The sequence below is a fragment of the Bos javanicus genome, unplaced genomic scaffold (genome assembly GCF_032452875.1).
Source record: "Bos javanicus breed banteng unplaced genomic scaffold, ARS-OSU_banteng_1.0 tig00002723_1, whole genome shotgun sequence".
Taxonomy (NCBI): domain Eukaryota; kingdom Metazoa; phylum Chordata; class Mammalia; order Artiodactyla; family Bovidae; genus Bos; species Bos javanicus.
Window position 1 is genome coordinate 2708052 of NW_026893594.1, and position 13231 is coordinate 2721282.

The 13231-nt window shown below is 36.0% G+C and overlaps 1 pseudogene; it reads right to left on the reverse strand.

Annotated features, from left to right (window-relative positions):
• Nucleotides 1-3577: 3577 nt before the first annotated feature.
• On the reverse strand, nt 3578-4564 carry LOC133243908 (olfactory receptor 5M11-like; annotated as a pseudogene).
• Between the last annotated feature and the right edge of the window lie 8667 nt (nt 4565-13231).

A 13231-nucleotide genomic window follows, 5' to 3' on the forward strand; every position in this document is an offset into this window, starting at 1 on the left:
GTTTCTCATGATGTACTCTGCATATAAGTTAACTAAGCACGGTGACAATATACAGCATTGATGTACTCCTTTTCCTATTTGGAACAAGTCTGTTGTTCCATGTCCAGTTCTAACTGTTGCTTCCTGACCTGCATACAGATTACTCAAGAGGCAGGTCAGGTGGTCTGGTATTCCCATCTCTTTCAGAATTTTCCAGTTTATTGTGATCCACAGGGTCACGCAAACAGTCAGACATGACTGAAGCACCTGAGGATGCAGGCACAGAGAAAATTCATCTTCAATATTTTTCACTTTTAAATTTATCCCAGAATAATATAAATCAGATGCTTTTAGCTACATAATATTTTTCCAGTTATATATGTACATGCGTCAGAGTTCTCTGGGCTAACACACAGGGTCGTTGTTGTTTACCAGTTTAAATATAATAATGTGCACATGTCAATCCCAAACTCCAAATCTCTCTCTCTGTCCCAGCCTTCCCTCTTGGTAAGCATTAGTTTGTTCTCTAAGTCGGTGAGTCTCTTGGATTTTATCATAAAATAATTTAAAACTAAGCACCACCCAAGATGACAAAAGATTTTACTGCAAATAAGAAAAAGTGAAAATATTACAAAAATATGATGTTATTAATTTCATAGAAATCATATGGACAATGACATTGAAGGCTATGCATATTGAATTGATAAAAATTAACAAATGTTAAAATTAGTGAATAAAATTATTGTTAATAAAAATATGAATTAAAATATTGCTTTGTGTATCTGTATTTAAGAGAGTTTAAAAAGACTGGTGCTTTCATACACTGATTATATCAAGAAAAATAATAATACACATTTTTTCTAGAAATTTATTTAACATGTTTCAAGAGTCTTAGAAATGTGCACTTACAGTAAATCCAATTTTAAGCATGTGCTGAGGTATAATGAGAAAACTAAGTGAAGATTTTAATATAATATTTGTTTCATATTTGAGAAAAACTAAACAAGTGATATATCAAAACAGACAGCCTTCATGTTGCATGATCTCATCTAACTGAAACCATAGAACCTGGAAATGTGTCCTCACTTTGTGTGACCTCAGCAGTGTGCAAAGTGAGGACTCAGTCAGTCAGTTCAGTTGCTCAGTCATGTCTGACTCTTTGAGGCCTCCCTGTCCATCACCAACTCCTGGAGTTCACTCAGACTCACATCCATTGAGTCAGTGATGCCATCCAACCATCTCATCCTCTGTTGTCCCCTTCTCCTCCTGCCCCCAATCCCTCCCAGCATCAGAGTCTTTTCCAATGAGTCAACTCTTCACATGAGGTGGCCAAAGTACTGGAGTTTCACCTGCATTCAATACTGGGTTAGGCATAGTCAGACACCAGACAGACCAGAGGCTGTATGTATGTAACTAGAACACCTGCAGGGCTGCATTGGTTGTGATCATAAAGAGGAATTTTACTATCACGTGATGGACTTTGCATTAGAATGTTACACAGACATTAAAGAAGTTTTCAATTAAGAAAAGGTCAAAGTATTTTATGTTACTTTATGAAGAATAAGGTCACATTGATATGTACATGATGATGACTTTGTAAAATACTAGGCTTAGGAAAAGTAAAATTAGTTCCTTCTGTGTACCAATTTTCTATGATAATCAATTATTGTATTTAAATAAGCAAAAAAAAAGTAAAATGAATATTTCTAAACTCTTCCAATCCCAAAATATAAAATTAATGGATCTTTATTCATTAATAGTAATATTGGAATATGAAAATAGAAAAAAGCGGGGGTTCAAAATCTGTTCTCTAAAAGTATTCAACTGGTTGGTGATCCAAGATCCTTGTAATTCAACCTCCTATTGTTTGTCCCTTTTCCTTTTAAAAATATGGTGCTTATGAATAGGTTGAAATCTTCAAGGGTAAACAAGCCATCTTTATTTGTTTGTTAACAGTGAGTGACAAATGAGTATCAATATTTATAACTATTACTTTTTAATATGGAACCATTTGTTAAAAATTTTATTTCTTAAGAAAAAATTCATCCAAGTAAGGGACTTTTTCTTCTTGAGATTAAATATCACTAGCACAGTAGCTATGATACTATACTATAAAATTGAGAAATAGCAAAATAAATTAAAGTTGAATTCCAATAAGTTGTTTTTGATACATGGATGTTTTCTTTGTTGCATTTGTGTCTACTATCTTCACACAATGAAAGGATATTTCCACTGTTATTAAGGGTATGAGAAAATTAGGGTATTCATTTGCTGGGGTTGATGTCATACATGACTAAATCCAAAAGGAAAAAATATATATAAAGGTAACTAAGAATAAAATGGTGGAAATCTACCTTAATGTAATAACTATACACAAGAGGCCATAACTTATATGCATAAAGATTTTCCTAAGGGTAGAAAAAACAAAAACTCCTTAAATATTATAAGGAAGTGGTGAACTATGTGTGTCATATCAATGTTAATTTACATTATGCTTTTAAATAAAGATCAATTCCAAAGATTATCAAGCAGTCTGGAAAATACAACTTAGTTTCAGAACACTTTGATATTTGGCAAAACTAATACAATTATGTAAAGTTTAAAAATAAAATTAAATTAATTAAAAATAAATAAATAAAACCAAGTTTTCATGCATATTAAAGTAGCTTTTATTTTAAAATTGTTTGTGGATAAGCAAGAACTAAAAGATAATATGTAAAATTATGGCACAATAATTTTTAACATTGTAGGGGAAAATGATATAAATCTCTTATATAAGAAATGAAAACTCCAAGTCAGCAAAGTGTAGCTCCCATTCATAAGGGTGTCTGCTTTGATTAAAGGAAGCTAATGAAACAGATTATTGGATTATTAAAATTACAATATCAGGGTTTGTTCCAAGATAATTGGGAGATAGCGAAGGATAGGGAAGTCTGGTGTTCTGTAGTCCATGGGGTCACATAGAGTTGACATGATTGGGCGACTAAACAACAATGATAAAACATATATGTTTTTACATTCAAATGATATAGACAAGCATTCATCAAAGGTTTATTCAGAACACATATTGAAGATTAGAGAAATGAGATTTTTGAGAGGATAATCAGCTTTCATTAAGGGAATATGTCATATATCACAGGGAACTAAATTAGCTTCTTATTGAGGAAATATACTGTAATGCAGATTGCTTTGCTGGTAAGAATACCTCAATGATGCTCAATATTGAAGACTTAGGAATAAAAAGGAAGAAATATATGCCAAGCAAGTGGAAATGAGTCCTTGAGTGAGGCTAAAAGCTTAAACCTGCTTAATCATAAGAAACTGACTTCTGTTGTGTTTTCTTCCAAACAACACTTCCATTCTTTGTTTCCATTAGACTCGATCCACAGCTCTGCAACGTGTGTCAATGTGCATGTGTGCTGGGTCAGGTCCGATTCTTTGCCATTCCATGGACAGGAGTCTGATGCCTGACAGGCTCCTCTGTCCATGGATTCTCCAGGAAAGAATACTGAAGTGGATTGGATTCTTCAGGCAAGATGGTATATTTTGGGGCTGCTTTCGAGACACTTTTTCTTTCTTTCTCTCTTTTTTTTTTTTTTTACTGGGAAACTGTCAGAAGAGAACTCTTCTTCATTGCACCAACGTTTCTCATAAATATTCTTCTTAAAGCCTGTTTCACATCATTGTTCCTGAGGCTACAGATAAATGGATTTAGCATGGGATTCACAAAAATGCAGATCACTGACACAATTTTCCCTTGTTCCACAGATTGGTTGTTTGCTGGTCTCAGATACATGCAAGTCAGGGACCCGTAGAACATAGTGACAGCTGTCAGGTGGGAGCCACAGGTGGAGAAGGCTTTGTGCTGCCCTTTGCTAGAACGGATCCTCATAATGGTGATGAAAATGAAAACGTAGGAGATGAGGATAATGAGTAGGGAACCTGTGAGGTTAATCCCTTCAGACACAAACAAGGCAGTTTGCTTTATGTAAGTGTCAGAACATGTCAACATTAAGAGGGGCAGGTCAGCACAGTAGAAATGGTTGATGGTGTTGGATCCACAAAAGGACAAGCAGGAGGTCAATATTACCTGCATTGTGCCCACCATAGACCCACAGAAGTAGGGGAAAGTGACCAGGCAGATGCACAGGGACCTGGACATCCTTATCTTGTAATGCAGGGGGTTGCAGATTGCCATGTACCTGTCATAGGCCATAGCACCAAGCATGTAATACTCAGTAAAAAGCAGAGTCACAAAAACAAAACATTGTGCTAGGCACCCCGCGTAGGAAATGTTTTTGTTTTTTTTTTTCTCTGATAAGAAGTTAACAAGCATCTGAGGAGAGACATTTGTAGAGTAAAAAATGTCTACACACGCTAAATGGGTGAGGAAAAAGTACATGGGGGTTTGCAGCTGGGGAGTGAATCTGGTTAATAAAATCATCCCAAAGTTCCCAGTCAGGGTGATGAGATAAATCAGGAGAAACACCATAAAAAGGATGGGCTGCAGCTCTTGTTGACTGCTAAGTCCCAGCAGAATAAACTCAGTCACCTATGTGCCATTGTGTGAGGGAAATGTATCCATTTTCAGACTCTCTAATAAAAGAAGAATAATGTCTCAGATATAAAAAGAAATAGGTTGTATGAAATTCAAAAATAGACAAAATAAATCAGCACTAAAACTGGTTTTCAAAAGAGAGGTCTAACTAAGCTGTTACTACCCTGAGAGATGAAAGAGTCTCTCTAAATGCCTCAGATGATTGGTGGTGCTGAGTAAACTGGATAATCTATTTCATGAGCATGTTTTGAAGTCCAAGCAGCATCAATGCAGGCTGCTCTGCAATCTCCACCTATCTCTACTAAAATATATAGAATCTGACTTAACTCTTTGGTGTCCCTCATTAGGCTATGGACTAGGAAGCACTGATGCTCAAACTACTGCCTTTGTTTGATCGTGACATAATGCTGGATCAGGGAATGGAGAAAATGGTTGGTTTTCTGTACATTGATTCTATTTTTGTCAGTAAAGGTGAACATTCCATAACCAGAGTAGTATACTCTTCTTGACAGCCTGTGTACATTTATTCAGATTCAGTTTCTTCCTTATCTCTTACTTATTTTCCAGCAGCAATAAACTTCTCCCAGTCCCTTGATAGTCTTCCCCTCCTATTTCCTTTGTTTCAAATCAACAATAGGTAGTCTAGGGTTATTTCTTTGTCTGGTCCCCACTATGATCTCACTGATCTCTCACTCTTTATCTTGGTGTGCACTGTGTTTAGCACCTTCATTGTTTGCTGTGATACTGTTTCTGTTCTATGCTTTGGTTTTCTGGCCACAAGGCATGGGTTCTTGGCTCCCTATCCAGGGGCTGGACCAGTGTCCCTGAAATGGAAAGAGAAGTCTCAACCCCTGGACTGCCAGGGAAGCCCCTCACTAATTTCTTATTAATTCACACATCTCCGTTTATTTTATATTACATATATGTGTGTGTGTATTTCAGATTCACATTTCGATTAATATCATACCTTTGACTTCATACCTTATATCTAAACTATCTGAAAGTCTTGTCTGCTCTACCTTTATTTTTTTTTAATTTTATTTTATTTTTAAACTTTACATAATTGTATTAGTTTTGCCAAATATCAAAATGAATCCGCCACAGGCATACATGTGTTCCCCATCCTGAACCCTCCTCCCTCCTCCCTCCCCACACCATCCCTCTGGGTCGTCCCAGTGCACCAGCCCCAAGCATCCAGTATCGCGCATCGAACCTGGACTGGCAACTCGTTTCTTACATGATATTCTACATGTTTCAATGTCACTCTCCCAAATCTTCCCACCCTCTCCCTCTCCCACAGACACCCTGAACACGCCCGATCTCGTCTGATCGCTGCTCTACCTTTAACACATTACTTATTGAATATTACAGCAGCTTGTCAGCATTTTCTCTGCTACCAGTCAAATCTAAGCTACTCTAATGCCTAAGCTATTATAATGATTTTCCCTCTTCCACATTTGAAATCTTCTATCCTCCAACATAAGCCAATTATCTTTTTTTTGCATATTTACTCTTTCTTTTAATTTTTAAATTATGAAAAGATGCTAACACATTTGCAGGAGACTTGGAAAATACATAGCAAAGTTATATATATTTCCAATATATATTATAATTTTTAAATAGGTAAATTAAGATATTTAGTTGGTGTTTTACTATTAAACTCTCAAAAATTAATTGAATGAATATACAAAGAAGTAGAAGGATATATTAGACTGAAAAGCACTGTGAACCAATTCAATATAATTAAGATTTGCACAATTTTGACATAACAGTGGGATACAAATTCTATTCAAGTTCCCATAGAGTATAAATAAGAAGACACTGGAACATATCCAGGAATATAAGATTGCCACTGATCTTTTATAAACACATATTACATCATGTTGGTGACCTGGTAAAATGGCACTACACTTTCCATCACATTTGGGTTTGAAATTTAACTTCTTATCAGGGTCTGCAAGGGGGTGTGTGATGTATTCTCATACATTTCTCCAAATTCTTCCATCAATTTCTCTTCAGCCCTTTTTTCTTGCCACATTGACTGTCTTGTTGTGCCTTAAACATGACTAATATGTTACTACCTCAGGGCCTTTGCACATAGTGTTCTATCTGCCTAGAATGTTTTTCTCTCAGATCGTTAAATTATTCACTTCATCAGTTCATTTACATCTCTCTTCTCATGACACCTCCTCTGGAAAGCTTGTCTGGGCCTCTTGTCTAAGTTATTCAATAACCAAATAGCTCTCTAATCAAGCATGATGATCGATTTTTCTTATATCATTTATCACTTCTAAAAGTATTATTTTTTACAACCCCTTCCACCGTTGGAATACTAGTCACATGAGGAACTTTATTTGTGCTATATCCCCAGAATTTGGGTGAGTTCCTGAATCATGGTCAAGAAAACAGTATCCATTAGTTGCAGAAATGATGAACTGGTGGGGTAATCCTGCAATCACATCAGCTGATTTTCCATGATATGTATGTTTCTTGCCTCCCTGATGTTGCCAATGGAGACTGAGTTACTACAAAATTCTCTAGAGGGAGCACAAATAAGAGGTGATTTTAATAACACAATCTAGTGTTAGTGATAGTTGTACGTATTTTAAATCTCAATAATTAACAGCTAAAACTTGTACATTGAATCCTTGGAAACAGGTAAAAGTAAAAGCTGATTGAAAAAAATGAGTTATCTTTAATCACTACAGTAAACTTTACAAGTCCAGAAGGACATAGAATGGTCACATTTCTTAAAAGACAACTCTATTGCTTTATTAAATTAATGTTTTAATAAATATAATACTCAGAGTAAGGGTAATCAACTCTGGCTTCACACTGGAATCAAATGTGGAGTTTCTAAAAGCACTAATCCTTGAGCCTTAGCTCAGCTGAGGTCAGTACACATACTGGCATATTTAACAAGCTTTCTACAGGGTTTTAATGTGTAGCCAGGGCTGAAGTGCTGCATGAGACAACTGAAATGATATGCTTGAATTAGGTAAGTTTTTAACACATAGATTTACCCTCTGAAAACTTACACTTTCCCCACTCAGTGATTTCTGAGATATTGCCACAAATTCCTCCTAATTATGGAACTTGCTGTCATCAACAGTACACAAAGTTCTTTTTCTATTATTCTGATTAAGACAAAATTCCAGCCTCTGACTTCAGTCTGTATAATATTCTGTTGGTTTCACAAAGCTTGTAAAGAAAATATGTTTCTGAGAGACTCCACAATTTTGCCTTGCACTCAAGAAATAGAAAAGAAGAGAAAACCTTATTAAGGATCACACCATTCTATTATTCATTACATGCAATTCAGGGCTTAGTTTCTGGGATTCACATGGGAAACACCCATTGCAAAAGTAGTGTTAGTATAGTTATTTTCCAAATTACTAGCAGAAGTAAGGGAGTGAAGGAGAAGGATTCATTTTTATCATTCTCACTAAAGTACTGGCCGAGTGGTAAAGAACCCACTTGCCATGGAGGAGATATAAGAGATGTGTGTTCGATCTCCAGGTCTGGAAGATCCCCTGGAGGAGAGCATGACAATCCACTCCAGTATTCTTGCCTGGAGAATCCCGTGGACAGAGGAGCCTGACAGGCTACAGTCCATGGTGTACAAAGAGTCAGACATGACTGAAGTGACTTAGCACAAAGTGTTCAGGGTAGTGAAAATGCTAGTGCAGATTGCTTGTGTTAATTGTTGAGATCTTCTTCTTCATTCAAAGAGGAAGGTGAGTGAGAAAATGGGAGGAATAAGAATATTCTTCCAAAAGATAACAGTTAAAGGTATAACATCATTACAGTTCAAAGAGTAGAACTACTGAAAACAACCACACTTATGCTTAGGGTAGGTATGAATTAAAGGTCTATATACAATGCAGGGGGATGAAATCCAAAAACCATAAATCCTGTATAGTTTTTTTCTAAGAATGTTGGCCAAATGGGATGATTCAGCTGGAAGTTCAATAAAATCCATAGCAGTGTTGGAAAGGGACACAAGCACAGCAGAAGAAAGCATCTTCCTCTTGAGTAAAGCAGTGTACACCTGCTTTGGTAGTTCTGATACACCAAAGCTACCACATTTCAATGCAGAAAACCTGATGCAAGACCTTGCAGGTGAAGAAGGAAATGTGTTCACAATTTTTCCCTCTCACCTTTAATCTTACACTCATGTACCCAAATTCCTTTAAACTCATCCCTTAAAAATAAGTACAAAATTATCATATAAATTGGGAGTACATTTTCTTGTGCCAAATTCTAAGGCTCTAAGCTTACAGGGGAAAAAAAGTTATAAGGGAAGCATGATCTATGAACTTCTTGAATACCTAGAATTTGCTAAAGCTCCACAGGTAAGCCTACTCTAAATCCTACCTGTGCTTTAGAAATTCACAAAGATTGTGAAATGGGTCTGTAACTAAGGTCAAGGATGGTTGCAAGACTTGCTTGACCTCCCAATACATCACAAGTCACTTATTGCCTCCATCCAAAAGACTGGGGTCGATCTGCCTACTGTTGGATCTTCATGTGGCAATTCTTAACACTCACTACTAACTGCATTTTATGCTCCAAAGAATAAATATCAAACAAAGTTTCTTAATAATTCTTGATTTTCAGAACTGTCAGACTTACCTACAAAGGGATTGTGATTTCTTAGCTCTGTGAAGGTCCCTCAAATAGGAGGATTTATACAAGAAAGGCTGGCTAACTTTGGGAGATTCATGCCAGAAGATTTCATCACAAAATCACCTAAGGGACATTATCAGTGCTCCCTCTGGAGGCATCAACAAAAGTCACTTCTTAATTAATAGGAACATTGTTTATGGGTTAATCATTAGATGCACAAAGTGTTTTTTATAGTAAGTACAAAAACACATAGTACTGATTTTGATACTAGGAATAGTTCTCAGGCAGATTTTTTTTTTTTTTTCAAATGATGAATGGGCTTTGTTTATCTTCAGCTAGAATAGTGTTTCCTTCTTCTGAATTCACATTGTTGTTTCCCTGCCTCCTGTGTGGTACATGTCTCCTTTCATAACCATTCTATTTATTTTAAAGATAATAAGTGTCTGAGGACAAATTAATGTCAATTCAGTATCCTGAGCTCCATTTGCTGTTTATTCACTAAGTTGTGTCTGACTCTTTTTTTGCAATCCCACGGACTGTAGCCCAACCAGGCTCCTCTGTCCATGGAATTTCCCCACAAGAATACGGGAGTAGGTTGTTATTTCCTTCTCCAGTGTGTCTTATTGACCCAGGGATCAAACCCAGGTCTCTATCTCCTGTATTGGCAGGAGGATTCTTTACCACTGAGTCACCTGGGAAGCCCTAATATCCTGAGTAGCAATCTGTAGCAGTCTATAAACATTTTGAGTGCATAGTTAATGTTTAATAAAGAGGTATTGAATAAACACCTATTTTTGTGTGTGTGTAAGCCTGTAAGCCAGCATGGGCTTCCCTGGTGGCTCAGATGGTAAAGAATCTGCCAGCAATACAGGAGACCTGGTTTTGATCCCTGGGTCAGGAAGATCCCTGAAAAAGGGAACAGCAACCCACTCCAGTATTTTTGCCTGGAGAATTCCATGGAAAGAGAAACCTGGTGGGCTAAGTCCATGGGGTCACAAAGAGTCAGACATGATTGAGCAACTAACACTAACATTGAATAAATAACCAAACAATGATGCTATAGAGAGGTTTCAAATTACTGGCTTTTCATGTAAGCTGTACTTTACCTCATTTTCACTAATAATCAAAGATAATTTCATCTCATGGATTACAATTCAATTTGCAAGGAATTTATTTTTACACATTGAGATATAATTGGAGATGATTTAAATAAAATTAGACTTATTAGCACAGATGTGTTTAATTTATGATTCTTGATAACATATAATATTTAATATTTAAGATCATATCTACATTAATATTTGAAAGCAGTCAACTAGTATGTCTGACACAGTTTCCTTATAATACTCTTATGAAAAACAAAAATAATATATTAGTTTTATATCTTGCATATGAGTAAGCCAATCTTCCTCTCCAATCTCTATCCTCCATTCATGTTTCACATTAAAAAGCAGGGACTATGATAGAGAAAAATAAAGACCCCTGAGTCATAACTTTGGGGAAAGAAATACTAATAATTGATAGAAAAAGCAAAAGATGATTCAAAGCCTTAGCAGATCTCTCTGAGACCAGTTGTCCCAATGTCCTTGCTAGAGTCAATTTGTTGGTCAGCCAAAGCAAACTGAAGTTTGTGCACAGCTTACTTAAACAGTTTACACTTGGGCTTGACTTAGTACTCCCACAGTTACTTCAGTCTCTATGGGATATGAACAGTAGCCAGATTTCCAAATTTCTAGTATATTCCAAATAGAGGAATATGAAGACAGCAACCATTTGAAGTCTGGGATATGTAGCTAGTGAAGTTGATTCCTACTCAGCAAACTTTCCAGGAGAGGTCCCAGTAAATATAAAGAACAGGTTTAAGTCTGTAATTGCTCTAAGAGTCAGGATGCAGCTGAGTCAGCAGGTAAGATTAGCAGGCTGTATCCAATCAGAAGAGAGTAATGCCCGCAAGATGCCCACATCCTGGTGGACAATAGCAGAGCAAACATTAATCTTTCAGATTAGAGGCCAAGAAAGATCAGAAAGAAGCACAAAGATAACAGATGCAGATGACAGAAGTTCTCATAAGTCATATAAGGGGAAAAAGGACTGAAATATGAAGGGCTAGGCATTTGCCTAAAGAGAAAGATCAACCAAGAGAGTTTATTTAAACAATATACTCTTCTAAGTCCAAAACTACTCTTTCAAAGAAAGGTATACTTCACAAGTCCTTCTATATAATTATATTTTGATGTAAGAACCCAGGTAATACAATAATTAAAGATGTTGGGTCATTGAGATACTTATCTCAAAAGATAATAGAGAAACATGCAAAATATTTATATATCAGTTGTTATAAACATGCAAATAATAATTAATGCACTCACTGTCTTTGTGAAGTGGACAAAGACCCTGCTTTGTAGAAAAACAAAATCCATACAAACTATTGTGTCATTCTGAAAATGCTCTTCAGTCCAGTTGGTTTGTGGATATGGGTAAAAGCTCACCTATAAAATTGTATTGATAATTACCTCATATTTTATATCACTTAGCTTATATACATGTTATTATATTAAATATCTTGGTTGGGAGACATTATATTTTAATGTGGAGTTTAAAAATTGTTTCTTTGTTAAGGTGATCCATAGGCTTCATTGTAGAAATTTGAATTTGCTGACTAATCCTATGATGCTTGATAAGTTGCAATGAGATTGCAAATGTTTTTCCAATTGACTTCAACCTTACCAACTGTGAATACACCCTTTTAATTGTTGCAAATATTTTGAGATTTTCCTTACTTCAGGTTGAACAAATAGAATCGTTGGCTTTATATTAAATTCAGTATAAAATATATTTCAAAATCTTATTTTTCCTATATTCCTGTTCAGTTGAATAGGACATATATGGTAGATTGAAGCAGTTATGGATAATTTAAAAAGCAGTATTTTCAAAATTTATTTACATTACCAGGTTGTAGAGCTCATATATTTACAACTTTTTTAGTAAGACAGCTAGTATCATCTGCTGAGTATTTATTAGATACCAGACATTTGTGTGCTAAGCATTTCAAAATGAATACACATGTCCTTTAGTAAGGAGCAACAGTTTCTTTAACACTTATAATATCCCTGTGATAGGAAATTATTTCTTTCTAACAGATGAAGATCCTGAATATTGGAGAAATCTGAATATTGGAGAAATGTATATGTATATATATATATGTGTGTGTGTGTGTGTGTGTGTGTGTGTGTACACATACATATGTATACATACCTATATGCATATATACATATATAAATATACATATATGTGTGTGTGTGTGTGTGTGTGTATATCAGTTTAGTTCGTTTCAGTCGTGTCCAACTCTTTGTGACTCCATGGACTGTAGCACTCCAGGCTTCCCTGTCCATCACCAACTCCCAGAGCTTGCTCAAACTCATGCCCATTGAGTCGGTGATGCCATCCAATCATCTCATTTTCTGTCATCCCCTTCTCCTCCTTCCTTCAATCTTTCCCAACATCAGGGTCTTTTCCAATGAGTCAGTTCCTCACATCAGGTGGTCAAAATATTGGAGATTCAGATTCAGCATGAGTCCTTCCAATGAATATTCAGGACTGGATTCCTTTAGGACTGACTGTTTTGAACTTGCATTCCAAGGGACTCTCAGGAATCTTCTCCAAGGATAGATAAGAAAGCCTTTCTACACGATCAGTGAAAAGAAATACAGGAAAACAATAGGATGGGAAATAAATTGAATAAGTTTGACATCTCTTCAAGAAAATTAGAGACACCAAGAGAACATTCCATGCAAAGATGGGCACAATAAAGGACAGAAATGGTATGAACCTAACAGAAGCAGAAGATATTAAGAGGAGGTAAGAATAATACAAAGAAGAACTACACAAGATCTTAATAACCCAGATAACCATGATGGTGTGATCACTCACCTAGAGCGAGACATCCTGGAGTGTGTGAAGTCAAGTGGGCCTTAGGAAGCATCACTATGAACAAAGCTAGTGACGGTGATGTAATTCCAGTTGAGCTATTTCAAAGTCTAACATATGATATTGTTAAAGTGCTTC